The sequence below is a fragment of the Astatotilapia calliptera genome, chromosome 3, assembly GCF_964374335.1.
Source record: "Astatotilapia calliptera chromosome 3, fAstCal68.1, whole genome shotgun sequence".
Lineage (NCBI taxonomy): Eukaryota > Metazoa > Chordata > Actinopteri > Cichliformes > Cichlidae > Astatotilapia > Astatotilapia calliptera.
Genome location: NC_137424.1, coordinates 5,449,826 through 5,463,660, shown reverse-complemented (window position 1 = coordinate 5,463,660; position 13,835 = coordinate 5,449,826). Strand labels below are relative to the sequence as shown.

Below are 13,835 nucleotides of genomic sequence, written 5' to 3'. Positions count from 1 at the left end.
AGACTTGCAAAATGCAGCAAGATATTTAAAAAACAGTTTTGTTGATTAAAAAACACTATATCGATTTATATCGGTATCGGCAGATATCCAAATTTATGATATTGGTATCGGTATCGGACATAAAAAAGTGGTATCGTGCCATCTCTAGTCTCTAGCAGCAAGGAGTAGGCAAGAGAAGCCATGTTCAGAAGAACAGTTCATTTTCTACAGTGTTCCATTCATGTTCAGAAGAAGGTTATAGAACTGTTAATACAGACATTTCAATCTAAATACAGCAGATATAGAAGACTGAAAGATACACACAAGTTCACTGACTAAAAACATCTTATTATTATTTTATTTATGTATTACAGATTGATTTATTTTCTTATTAATTCTTAATTTGTTTATTTATTTTTCATATTTTGTGTTAAAAAATAAAAATAAAGAGATTTGAGAAGATTGGAATTTTTTAACCATGCCTTTCTTGTAGAAAACCTAATGCGGCCCAGCCTCACCCAGACTCTGCCTGCAGCGGCCCCCAGCTAAATTGAGTTTGAGACCCCTGTCCTACACCATAAATCAGTAAGAGAGGGTACGACCTCTCTCATGGCCCCAAGTGGTGTGTGCATGCCAGAGCACTGTGGAAGGCACACAGAGTCTTTACAGACTACTAAGGATCAAACCTCTATCATTATGCAATCAATTATACAACTCTAAGCATATATGAGTAAATATTTCTAAGTATAAATGACAATCAACAATATAAACCTTACAGCTGGTTTTAATAACAGAATTTATTTGTTTCTCAAATGAGAAAGAGCTATCGAGAAACACTCCTAAATCTTTAGTTCTGAACTTTTCCAGTGGGCCAAGGTCAACATTATTAGATAATGCTAATTCTTTTCCCTTACATTATAACAATGTGAGGAGTTAATGCTAAGTATACTGCCATTAGCGGCTAATTCTAATTAGGGGTGAATAATTATTAGTAGCTAATGCTAATATCGTTTTCTCTTCCCTTTTAACAATGTGAACAGCTAGTGCTAGGTAGGCTGATGCTAGCAGCTAATGCTAATTTGACGTGAATTAGCATTATATTAGTGAGGAGTTAATGCTAAGTAGGCTGCCATTAGCTGCTAATGCTAATTTTAGATGAAAAAGCATTAGCAGCTAATGCTCATATTGTTTTCCTTTGCTTTGTAAGAATGACAGCAGCTAGTGATACGAAGTCTACCATTATTAACTATTGTTAATTTGATGTAAATTAGCATTATCCGATAATGGTAACCCTTTTCCCCTGCATTATAACGATGTCAGGAGTTAATGCTAACTAGGCTGCCATTAGGGGCTAACTCTAATTAGGTGAATAATTATTAGCAGCTAATGCTATTATTGTTTTCCCTTTTAACAATGTGAGCAGCTAATGCTAATTTGATGTGAATTAGCATTATATTAGTGAGCAGTTAATGCTAAGTAGGCTGCCATTATTAACTAATGCTACTTTGACGTGAATTAGCATTATGTGCTAATACTAATACTGTTTTCCCTTACTTTTTAACAATGTGAGCAGCTAATTCTAAGTACGCTCTTGTAAATAGGTAATTCTAATTTAGTGTGAATTAGCATTATTCAATAATGCTAACACTGTTTTCTCTTACTTATTAAAAATGATAGTAGCTAATACTAATACTCTTTCCCGTTGGGTAACAACGATGTGAGGAGTTAATGCTAAGTAGGCTGCTTTTAGAGGCTTATTCTAATTAGGGCTGAATAACTATTAGTAGCTAATGCTAATATTGTTTTCTCTTTCCTTATAACAATATGAGCAGCTAATGCTAATTTGATATGAATTAGCATTATATTAGTGAGGAGTTAATGCTAAGTAGGCTACCATTAGCAGCTAAAGCTAATTTGAGGTGAATAAGCATTAGTAGCTTATGCTAATACCCTTTTCTCTTGTTTTATAATGATGTGAGACGTTAATGCTAAATAGGCTTCCATAGCTTTTACAACAGGGCAATAGCCCTGATCAATGTAAATAGCTGACCTGACTGGATACCTCCCTGGACTTTTTAGGGGGAGGTAACAATGTTTAAAACGATAACAATAATATTTATATTTATAACAAGGTGCAATAATAATTAATGTGCAATAATAACAGTGTGCAATACACATACACTTATTCTTCTTTTTTATACTAAGTTAATATACTGTGTTGTGTTGTTTGTTACGTTGTGATGTGTCATATCGTGTCGTGTCGTGTTATATGTAGTGCCGACGTAGGACAGTTTTTCCAATTTCATTGTACTACTGTACTATGTATGACTGTGCAATGACAATAAAGAGTTATCTTATCTTATCTTATCTTATGAGTGACTCCTTTCCCTTGCATTATAAAGATGTGAAGAGTTTATGCTAAGTAAGCGGCCATTAGCAGCTAATGCTAATACTGTTTTCCCTTTCTTTATACAACTTGAGCAGTTATTGCTAAGTAGGCCACTTTTCTCTGCTAAAGATTTCTGTGACCATGATAGAAACTCTGATAAGCTAATGCTGCTAAGCTAATGCTGTTTATGGGCCCTGTTAGAATCAATATTTCATTCTCATTCTGTTGTTTGAGAACAATAACAGAAAAATGTGCACTTCAGAACAAATTTATTGTGAATTCAGCTGTGAATGTACAGTTTGTCATTATTTAAGCTTCCATTTCCAAATGTTAGCTGACACTTTATTAGGTACACTGGCATCTATATCAGGTACACCTGTGACCTAAATGTTCCTGCAAACAGACTCCTTGGAGACCCCTACATAAATATCCATGAACTATCCAGCTAGACTAGTGTGTCTGTCCCTGAAAATATTCCTGCATGTGTGATTGTTCATGTGTCATCTGCAGGAAACAAACAGGAAGTGAGTGAAAGACACGGGAAATGTTTCCAGCTCTTCCTCCTCTATCAGATTTTCTCTCCATACCTGAGAGTGTCCAGTCTCCAGCCTGGATCCTTCAGTCCAGCCGACAGCAGCTTCATTCCTGAGGGACCTGGATGATTGTAGCTCAGGTCCAGCTCTCTCAGATGGGAGGGGTTGGAGCTCAGAGCTGAGGCCAGAGAAGTACAGCCTTCCTCTGTGATCAGACAGCCTGACAGACTGCAGACACACAAAACAACAATCTATCTGTCAACAGTTGTTTTCTCTTTGTCACAATAACATCTATCCATCCATTATAACTTTATTTATAAGTGACAATACCCAACAGACAACAACAGTCATCTGAAGCTGTTTAACAGTGTAAGGTAACCGCCACCAGTGTGAGCAGCACTTGGTGATGGTGGGAAGAAGAACTCCCTTTGACACAAAGATCCTCCCAGTGAAAACAGGCTCCAGGAGGAGCATCTACCATGACTGGTTGCAGGGTGAGGGGAAAGAGAAGAGATGAGCTCAGAGAGACAAGAACAAAACAGAGAGACAAAAGTTTAAGGACATGCAGTAGTGACATATAAAAGCATCAGGAGTGAAAAGAGGGGAGAAGAAAGCAGAGCATCATGGGACGTCCACCAACAGCCCGAGCCTATAGCAGCATAACTAAGGGATGGTTCAGGGCCACCTGATCCAGCTCGAACTATAAGCTTTATCAAAAAGGAAAGTTTGAAGCTGATCTTCAAAGTAGAGAGGGTGTCTGTCTCCTGAACTCAAACTGGGAGCTGCTGCCACACCCAGTCCAACATAGCCAGGCTTTCTTTGCTGCTCTGACAAAACCTCAAATCCCAGTCAGAGATGGTGAGCATCATCACAGTGATGATCATTTCTCTGTAACCCAGGCTTTCTGCTTCAGGATCTGTGCACGCTCACAGAACAAGGAGACCTTTAAACATCATTTCACTAACTGGATGGACTGAGCTCAGCCTACAGATGAACTGGTGCCAGAGATCATAAAGAACATCAAACAGTCAAATTCAACACTTTAATGGAAATATGAGATTAATGCTGCAGACAATCATGAAGCTGCTGAATTCATGAACATCAAGAATGCAGCGAGTGGTAAATTAAAGATTTGACCTCAGTGTGCTCAGTGTTCCTGTCTATTCCTAACATATTCCTAACATGATAGCTGCACTTTAGAGCTCTAAAACTGGAACTGACACATGTTTGAACTCTACATGTTACTCAGTACATTCAGTTCTGACACTCGCCCACAGTCCAACAAAGGAAACATGGAGATCACATCAGTTTGTCACCAAAGTCTAATTATTAGGGCAACTTAACCTGTTATTATCTCGTTAACTCATTAACTGATTAACGTCAGCAATTATTTTAATCACAGTTTTTAAAATCATGATTATTGTGAAAGTGCTCACTGGCTCTGAATATAAAAGCCATGGGTCACAGGAGGGATGTTGATCAGTGCTGGCTTGAAATGGGCGTCATTATGCGTCTCAGCCAATGGGAGCATTGAGGGTGGGCCTAATACTACTGCAGCGCTCACATGACCCAGGACAGAAAGAAAGGGGCGGGGACAGAAACATGGAGACAGGTACAGATCTTTGACATGTTCATTTTAAACTGGTCCAGGAGGCGGTGTTGATACAACTAAAGTTATCTGTTGTTGAAGAAGTCGGTCTGAGGAACGTTCTTAGGATCAACAAATGACGGCATGTATGAGCCTCAAGACGCAGCATCACAAGAAGAACACATGAGCTGTAGAAAAAGGAGAGACTACGAAAGCCACGGCGTTACAACATGAACATGCTTGATCAGAGTGTGATTGTGAACAGGAGGAAGACTCAGCTGAGAACAGTGTGGTGGATACAGAGCAGAGCCCATCATCAGTACAGAGGCCTGTCCATTAGAGTGCTGCTCCAACATGCAGCACATGTACTTGGCCACAGCTGCAACATCTGTACCTGTGAAAGCTTCTTCTCTGTTGCTGCTCATATTGTGCAGAAGAAGAGAGTTTCTTTATCATCAGAAAATGTCAATGAGCTTGTGAGTCTTAGCAGCTGGCTCGGTGCAGAGGAGGAAGAACATGTCAGTCAGAGGAAGATAAATGCAGTTCATGTTGTCAACTCAACCTGGACTGTTGAAAGAGTTTTTCTTTGTCTGGTTTCTGACTGAGATTCTCCAAAGGAAATCCAGCACAAACACACACTTCACACACTCAAAGTCCTGCACAGTAAATGAGCTGATGAGCGTTTGTGCTGCTGCCTGATAACAGAACAATAGTTCTGCTGCTTCCTGTTCTGCAAACACACATTTATAAATGTTCACTTGCTGTTGATCAAAGGTATGTTGGTGGCTCTGGACGCTGAGGGAACTTTGTAAAAAACTAGATCAAATGTTAACGTCCTGGCAGAGGCAAAGAACTTTGATTTGATATTTGATTAGATTCATGTTTCAGCTCAGACTGACAGAAATATTTGAACTGCTGCTGTGTTAAAGGGAACACTGCTGTTAGAAAGCACCTGATCTGTTTCTGCACACTGATTGTTGCACTTCTCATACTGCAGTACTATTAAAATAAGTACACAATGCACTACTTTTGAACTCATGACTGAATGTTGCTGTAACAAAGCCATTAATGTGATTCACAGTGTTCATGGTTTCCCAGCACAACAAATGATTGCACAAGTGTGACTGATCCACTTTCTAATGTGTGTGTAGCCCACACTGTGTGTCACTGTGTCACAGGTGAGTCTGTGTGTCCAGGTTCTATGAGGACAACAGGATATAGTGACTGAGTCCAGCAGCTTAAAGTCACAAAACCATCTCAACAACCACCAAACAGCTGAAACAGCAGGTGAACAGATCACACAAAAAAGATGTAAACACAAATCCCCCTGATCATCTGTTTTTTAAACATGAAGCGTAGTTTTGGACGTTCATTTACTGCTGGTTCAGTGAATTTTGGTTGGACAGTGATGAAACCTGCAGCCTCAGAATCTGTGAGAAGTCTGCTTTCAGCACGCAACAGCATTGTTGTGTTGTGTGGATCCACCTCTGCAAACTCATCACTGTTTTACCATCATGTTTCTACTTAGACAACAACAAAGGAAGCAGTTCCCAGGAACTACTTCCTGTCTTGTTAACATAAGAGTACGTTGCCCTTCAAAGCACCTCCACTTCTCCTCTTATTAGAGGACTGCCTTATTATTAATCTGCTAATTCTGTCAGTTGATGAAAGAAAAATGCTTGATCTCACCTGAGAGTTTCCAGTGTACAGTGTGGACTCTTCAGTCCTTCAGACAGAAGCTTCACGCCTGAATCCTTCAGGTTACTGTTACTCAGGTCCAGCTGTCTCAGATTAGAGGTCTGAGAGCTGAGACCTGAGGCCAGAGCTTCACAGCTTCTCTCTGACAGGTCACAGTGACTCAGTCTGAAAAATAACAGATAAACAATTACAAAAATAAAACACTTATGTTGAAGTATAATGAGCTACTATTATATTTAGCAATATTTCATCTTGTTTTGTCAGGAAACTGAGCACTGATGCAGAGCAACATGTGGAGAGAATCAGAGGAGAAGAAGTGAAGAGAGAACAGCAGTAAAACAACACTGAATTGTTCAGTGTGCTTTTGATATCAACAGAATGTGTCAAATTTCTTTATTTTGTATTTGTTTTAGTAGAATTGATGATTATCACTTAGATAACAACCACAGGCCAGGTCTAAATTGCACTTTGGTGACAGTTACACCCAGAAATATTTCAGAAACGTGGACAATTTGTGCTCCATTGTATTCAGTATTGAACAAACTGAGTACCGATGACCACTTAATATTTTTGATATTTTATTTGAGTTGTTCCACCTGATCTGTGTTAACTAGAATAAACATTTAAAAGCTAAAGCTATGATCACATATGTACTTACAGAGCTTTGTTGGAGGCTTTGACCACTGGCAGCAGCCTCAGAAGAGCCTCCTCTGAAGCAGAGTATTTCTTCAGGTCAAACACATCCAGATCTTCTTCTGATGACAGTAAGATGAAGACCAGAGCTGACCACTGAGCAGGAGACAGTTTATCTGTGGAGAGACGTCCTGATCTCAGGGACTGTTGGATCTCCTCCACTAGAGAACGATCATTCAGTTCATTCAGACAGTGGAACAGATTGATGCTTTTCTCTGCAGACAGATTCTTACTGAGCTTCTTCTTGATGTACTGAACTGTTTTCTTATTGGTCAGTGAGCTACTTCCTGTCTGTGTCAGCAGACCTCGTAGGAGAGTCTGATTAGTCTGCAGTGAAAGACCCAGGAGGAAGCGGAGGAACAAGTCCAGGTGTCCATTTGGACTCTGTAAGGCCTTGTTCACAGCACTCTGGTGGAGAGACTCTTTTTTTCTAAAAAAACTAGACCACGTAGAGGTTGTTTGTTGTTGTTCCATCAGATTGAGTCCAGAGTTGATGAAGGTCCGATGGACATGAAGAGCAGCCAGAAACTCCTGAACACTCAGATGGATGAAGCAGAACACCTTGTCCTGGTACAGTCCTCTCTCCTCTTTAAAGATCTGTGTGAACACTCCTGAGTACACTGAGGCTGCTCTGATATCGATGCCACACTCTGTCAGGTCTGATTCATAGAAGATCAGGTTTCCTTTCTGCAGCTGATCAAAAGCCAGTTTTCCCAGAGACTCCATCATCTTCCTGCTCTCTGGACTCCAGTGTGGATCTGTCTCAGCTCCTCCATCATACTTGACCTTCTTCACTTTGGCCTGAACCACCAGGAAGTGGATGTACATCTCAGTCAGGGTCTTGGGCAGCTGTCCTCCCTCTCTGGTTTCCAGCACATCCTCCAGAACTGTAGCAGTGATCCAGCAGAAGACTGGGATGTGACACATGATGTGGAGGCTTCGTGATGTCTTGATGTGGGAGATGATCCTGCTGGCCTGCTCCTCATCTCTGAATCTCTTCCTGAAGTACTCCTCCTTCTGTGGGTCAGTGAACCCTCTGACCTCTGTCACCATGCCAACACAGTCAGGAGGGATCTGATTGGCTGCTGCAGGTCGTGTGGTTATCCAGAGGCGAGCAGAGGGAAGCAGTTTCCCCCTGATGAGGTTTATCAGCAGCACATCCACTGAGGTGGACTTTCTAGGGTCAGTTAGGATTGTAGTTTTGTGGAAGTCCAGAGGAAGTCGACACTCATCCAGACCATCAAAGATGAACACAACCTGGAAGTCTTCAAAGCTGCAGATTCCTGCTTCTTTGGTTTCAGTAAAGAAGTGATGAACAAGTCCCACCAAGCTGAACTTTTCCTCTTTCAGCACATTCAGCTCTCTGAAAGTGAATGGAAATATGAACTGGATGTCCTGGTTGGTTTTGTCTTCAGCCCAGTCCAGGCTGTATTTCTGTGTTAAGACTGTTTTCCCAATGCCAGCCACTCCCTTTGTCAGCACTGTTCTGATTGGTTCGTCTCTTCCAGGTGAGGCTTTAAAGATGTCTTCTTGTCTGATTGTTGTTTCTGGTCTGTCTGGTTTCCTGGATGCTGTTTCAATCTGTCTGACCTCATGTTCATCATTGACCTCTGCAGTCCCTCCCTCTGTGATGTAGAGCTCTGTGTAGATCTGATTCAGGAGGGTTGGGTTTCCTGCTTTAGCGATGCCCTCAAACACACACTGGAACTTCTTCTTCAGGGTGGATTTAAGGTTACGATGACAAACTGCAGCTTGAAGCTCTGAATGAGAAGAAAAATAAACACTCAATTCCAAAAAGAACTAATCTTTAAAACATGTTGCTCCATCTTCCATCTCTGGAAAATGTTCATTTATCCAGCAGCTTAAATCTTTAGATAAATCCTCTTACTGCTCTGCAGACGGTCAGCCAGCTCCTCCTGCTTCATTCTCCTCAGGAAGTCCACTGTGATCTTCACACATGCCTCTCTGCTGCTGCTCCTCTGACTCTCTAAGCATTCTGGGTAACCTGGACTCAGAACCTTCTGGATCTCCTTCAGCTCGTTCTTCACAAAAGTGATGATGTTGTCCTCCAGCAGCTGGAACAGAATATTTATGAATGAGCCAATCAGACTGAAATCATGGAGCCAAACATCAGATCCATGTTGGACACACTGACGATCCACTGGTCTACAAAGAGCAGCATGGAGATGACTGTGAACAGAACAGATGTAACAGTAGTTGTTGTACATGTACAGACCATAAATATGGAGTCCAGCTGTGTTTGATGCTGCTGGGCAGACTGACCACTGGGAACCTCTGAGCTCTGCTGCTCCACTCTGTGGAGGAACCATGAAGGATTAGATCAACACAGGATAAAGATCCAGGCGTTTCTGCTCAAATAACTTCATCTGAATCAACTTTGTCAAGTTTTAGACTCTCAGATTCTGAAGATTTCTATGAACTTTCTTTCATCAGTGATGGAAGTGATGATGTTGCAGAAGCTCAGAGGAAACTTTGAGACTTCATCAAACTGATAAATTCCCTCACTGGAAGGTAAAACTGTGATGAACCATCAACTAATGCTCTCAGGAGGCCAAAGGTCCCTGAATGTAACTGTGCAGTAGATTCATCGAGTGTTTGAAACCTGACCACTTCCATATGTTTTCAATCTAACACAAGAATTCCTTTTCTCATGGCTTTGATTTGAGTTTTCATTTGAGTTTTCTGAGTCTCGTATTTGGAGTCGAGTCTAATCAATGATCTGACAGAAGAACATTAAAAAGGATTTACCAGTGCTGTCAAAATTAACATGTAGGGTTAGGGGTTCATCTGTTATCATGATTAACATGATAAAAACCTTTAACACGACACATCTGGAGAGCAGAACGACTCAAAATCCCTGAAATGTTTCTATCAACGTACTTCGGGCAGTTTGTCCGAGTAGAGTTACCTTTGCACACGTGCAGATGTGCAGCACATCTGTTAGTGACAGCAGCTGAACCAATCAGCTCAATATGGAAGATGACAAACACACACTGACCTCTCGATGAAAAGTTTGAGCATTAAAAAAATAACAAGACGGACCAGCCGACCAACATGAAGGATTCTGCACATCGTGACAGAAGGAATTTTCTTTTCACCGAAGCACTTCCAGCTTAAAATATCACAACAATGCAAAGCACTGATGACACAACTGCCAAGTGGACAAACTGCAGACCTGTTAGTGTTGTTAATAACATAGTTTTGGTTCCTCGTGTCAAAGACTTGAAGAAGAGTGACAGAGTGTGTTAGACTGCTGCAGGATCAGTGCCACCTCCACAGACCTGTGAAGAAAATGATTGTTTGACAGATGGGCTCAGATTCAGGATCAGCTGAGGAGTTTGTGGCTGACAGAATCCTGCAGGTACAGAGCAGAGCCCATCATTAGCATGCAGGACTGTCCCTGGGGGGGTCGGCTCATTCAGGAGGTTAATCAATGTTTACATGTTCAATAAACATATTAAGTGTGTAAATTTGCCCTTTTCTCTCGAGTCTGTTTGCTCATGAAATGAACTTTGATTCGTTTACATTAAAAATGATGTTTAATGGTGATTAATCCAAATTAATCCACAGTAACCCTGTGATGAGTCTGATTAAACATTTTCATTAACAGCAGTAATATAGATTATATATTATTATATATTAGTGCACACTTAGCTTTTAGTATATATGTTTGTTACAAAGTTGTATTTACAGCAGAGAAGCTGAGTTAAAGACTGAAAACTATTCAAAGTCTCTTTGAATTGAAGCGTTTAACATTCTTTGTGTTTATTCTGCATTGACTTCATTATATGGTGTAAACGTCTGTTACAGGCTTAAATATAAAGTTGGAAAATGTAACTGCAGCTATTGATCAAGTAATTGTGATTAATCAGGATTAATGACAGAAGATTGTGTCATTAATTAGTCATGTTTTAATCTACTGACAGCACTAGTGTTCACTCTGGTGCCTCCAACTGTTTTACGCCCTTTCAACACCTTCGTGGTCAAAAGTGTACACGCACAAAATCTACAATAAAACCCTCACGCAGCAATAGGACAGACACACAATCCATTTATCTCTGTGTCTCAAACACACACACGTGTATTCAAAGCCTCGATTTGTTCATATTTCATCTGTTGTGTTTTTATCTTCAGCGTTTTCAATGTTGCTGCATTTACACCAAAAATGTTTCCATTGATGAATCAGATTGATTTGAATGTGTTTCATCCATACAAATCCCTCCCTGGTGGTCACATGACTCTATAACATAACAGGAGTCATGTGACAAGAGTTTCATGCTGTAAAATGTCAAAATGGTTGAATGTGGTGGAGTAAAAATGTGAGATATCAACGACTTTTCTTCAATATGAAATGTTTGCAGGGCCTGACAGGAAGTGGACGGACGCTCTGATCACTTCCTGTTTGCTGAAGTGGGTTTTCAGTTGTTTAGAAACCAAAGGCTTGTTTTAAAAGACAGTTTAAATGGGACTGAGGGAACGACGTGTTTGTAGTTTATATCCAACAACATCAAGCAGTTAAATCAAAGAGTTCATGTTGCTAACAGCTCACCTCTCTGCAGCAGACACAGGCTGGACTTTAAATTCAATGGGAAGATCTTTAGACTGGTCACTCTGTAAGGACACAGAGCTGGGTGGAGGTCCAGGCTGGTTCCTGTGAATAATGATGCAGCAGTGATGTGAGTGCTGAGCTGTGACATGGAGAAGAGTCATGGACAGTTAGAGATGGTCATCTCACCTCTGAGCTTTGGTCTGGCTCTCATGTTCCCCACACAGAGTGCTTTTAGAGGGAGGGGCTCCCTCCTCTCTGTCCTCACACTGATCCATGCTGCTCAATTCAGCTCACACACACTTTCTACCTGCAGAGGAAACACAAATCATTCATGTGCACATCAGCTGAAATCCTCCTTTCATCATGTGTGCTGTCCAAATATCAGCTGCTTCTTTCCTGCTTCATCTCAGTGTCAGCTGGATGCAGTCAGACAGCAGTGTGAGGCAGAGGAAGCTGCCATCAGCTGCTCTGCTATCAGTCCACTAGATGGAGCCTGAAGCACACACGATGCATTCACTGACACACACTGATTCACTGTGACTGGAAGCTTCAGTCAGTCCAACACGTGTGAACAACATTTTAAACCTTTCAGCTGATCCAGGATTCAAAGAGGATCAGCAGAGTTAAAGCTTCACACTAATTCTTCCTGCTGAGTTTGCAGAGAACTGCACACACACTGATTCACTGCTAATGAGAACCTTCTTCTATGGGCTCAAAATGTGGTCATAAATATTTTGTACTTGTAAAAAAGATTTGTGTGCGTAAAAAAGATTTGTGTGTGGACTTAGAAAAAAAACCCTGCAAGTTACAAGTACGGATTTTGAGCCTATTTTTCTTCCTTTCATCTGATTGGTCAATGTCATGTCAATCACAAATGTAACAATCCCATCAGAGAACAGATGGGTTTGGCTGTCGAGGGGCGCTTTTTTTGACGTGTGGAGACATGAAACCCGAATATAACGGCGAATCATCTTCAAGCAACTTATAGAAGTCCAGATGCTTTTCTTTCCAAGCTCCTTAAACTATGATGACCTGGATGACTGAGAACCTTCACAGGAAAAATGAAACACACTGAACAAAGAATGCAAGACTTTCACAATAAAACAGCAAACAAAGGAACGCAACACTGACACGTGAGCTTGACAGAGGAGTGGAGGAAAGGCAGACGAGAGCGAGTGAGGGAAAGAGGAGACAAGAGAGACATGACAGGCTGAGGAAATATAGAAAGGAGCATCAGGCCTCACACAAACACACACAAACACAGACACACACAGACACACACAGAGACACAGAGGAAATCTAATGATCAAGGAACTAAACAGGAAGTATAAGAAACTCAAAGCAGCATAAAGAAGACTGTAAATGAACCAGAACATAAACCATAATACAAAACATCACCAAAACACAAGAAACGCAAAGTGCTGGGTCAAAAGGACCCAGAACCATTAAAGTTCTTTTCTCCGCTCTTCACTGTTTGAGTGCAAACAGACTCCACGTTAAACTATGACAGCACCGTCCCTGCTGCTGCTGTCAAACCTGTTATTCACTCACTGCTCGCCAGTGTTTCTAATGAGTTTTACTCATCCATGAGAGTTTAAAGCTTGCACTTACAAGGTGACTACCAATAAAAATGAGTGTGCTTCACTGTCAGAGCTACGGTGATTCATCCAGTAGGACTTGATTATAAAAATATTTGTTTGATGCTTTGCATTGAGGTGCATTGTTGAATTTGCAGGGACACAATAACCACAAATCAATTGTTCAAACCACTACAGTAAGGAGCCATGTTATGAATAATAAACCAATAATAATACTAATAATACTAATAATACTAATACTAATACTAATAATAATAATAATAATAATAATAATAATAATAATAATAATAATAATAATAATAATAATAATGTTGATTTAAGTAATTGTTTTCGACTGAACATCACATATAATGTAACAAGCAGTAAATTCAGGTTAACTGCATTATTAGCATTTGGAGGAGCTCTTTATCCTTCTTTTTACTGCTCACCTCTTACAAAGTGTTCACACAGTTTGCTAGCCTCTTTTAGCCTGCTAGCTACTGTAGGATTAAAGAAATTATTTTGCTGCTACTGTTCATAACCATCATCTTTATCATTCCATTAATCATCATTTCATTAAAGCATTTATTGAAGCTGTTGACATTACATTAAAGTCTGTATTACAGGTGTTATCATAATCATATAATAATCTTTCATTGCAGGAGCAACTGTAATCATTTTATATGCACCTTGCATTTTGTGCTTATTAAAGAGTTGAGCTCAGTCAATTAATTGGAGGTTTCAAGCCTCGGTCGGCGCGATGTCCGGCCGATCTATTGAGTAAAGTGACTTGGAGCTATGGAGGATT

At 40.5% G+C, this 13,835-nt stretch overlaps 1 protein-coding gene across 1 annotated transcript in view; it reads right to left on the bottom strand.

Moving 5' to 3' along the window:
* Positions 1–11,450: 11,450 nt before the first annotated feature.
* LOC145424529 (uncharacterized) overlaps positions 11,451–13,835 on the bottom strand; it is a 192,386-nt gene continuing 190,001 nt past the window's right edge. The window contains exons 2-3 of the transcript XR_013905619.1: positions 11,637–11,757; positions 11,451–11,552 (exon numbers count right to left, since the gene is read on the bottom strand). The gene's annotated coding sequence lies outside the window, so the exon portion shown is untranslated. The remainder of the gene's footprint in view (positions 11,553–11,636; positions 11,758–13,835) is intronic.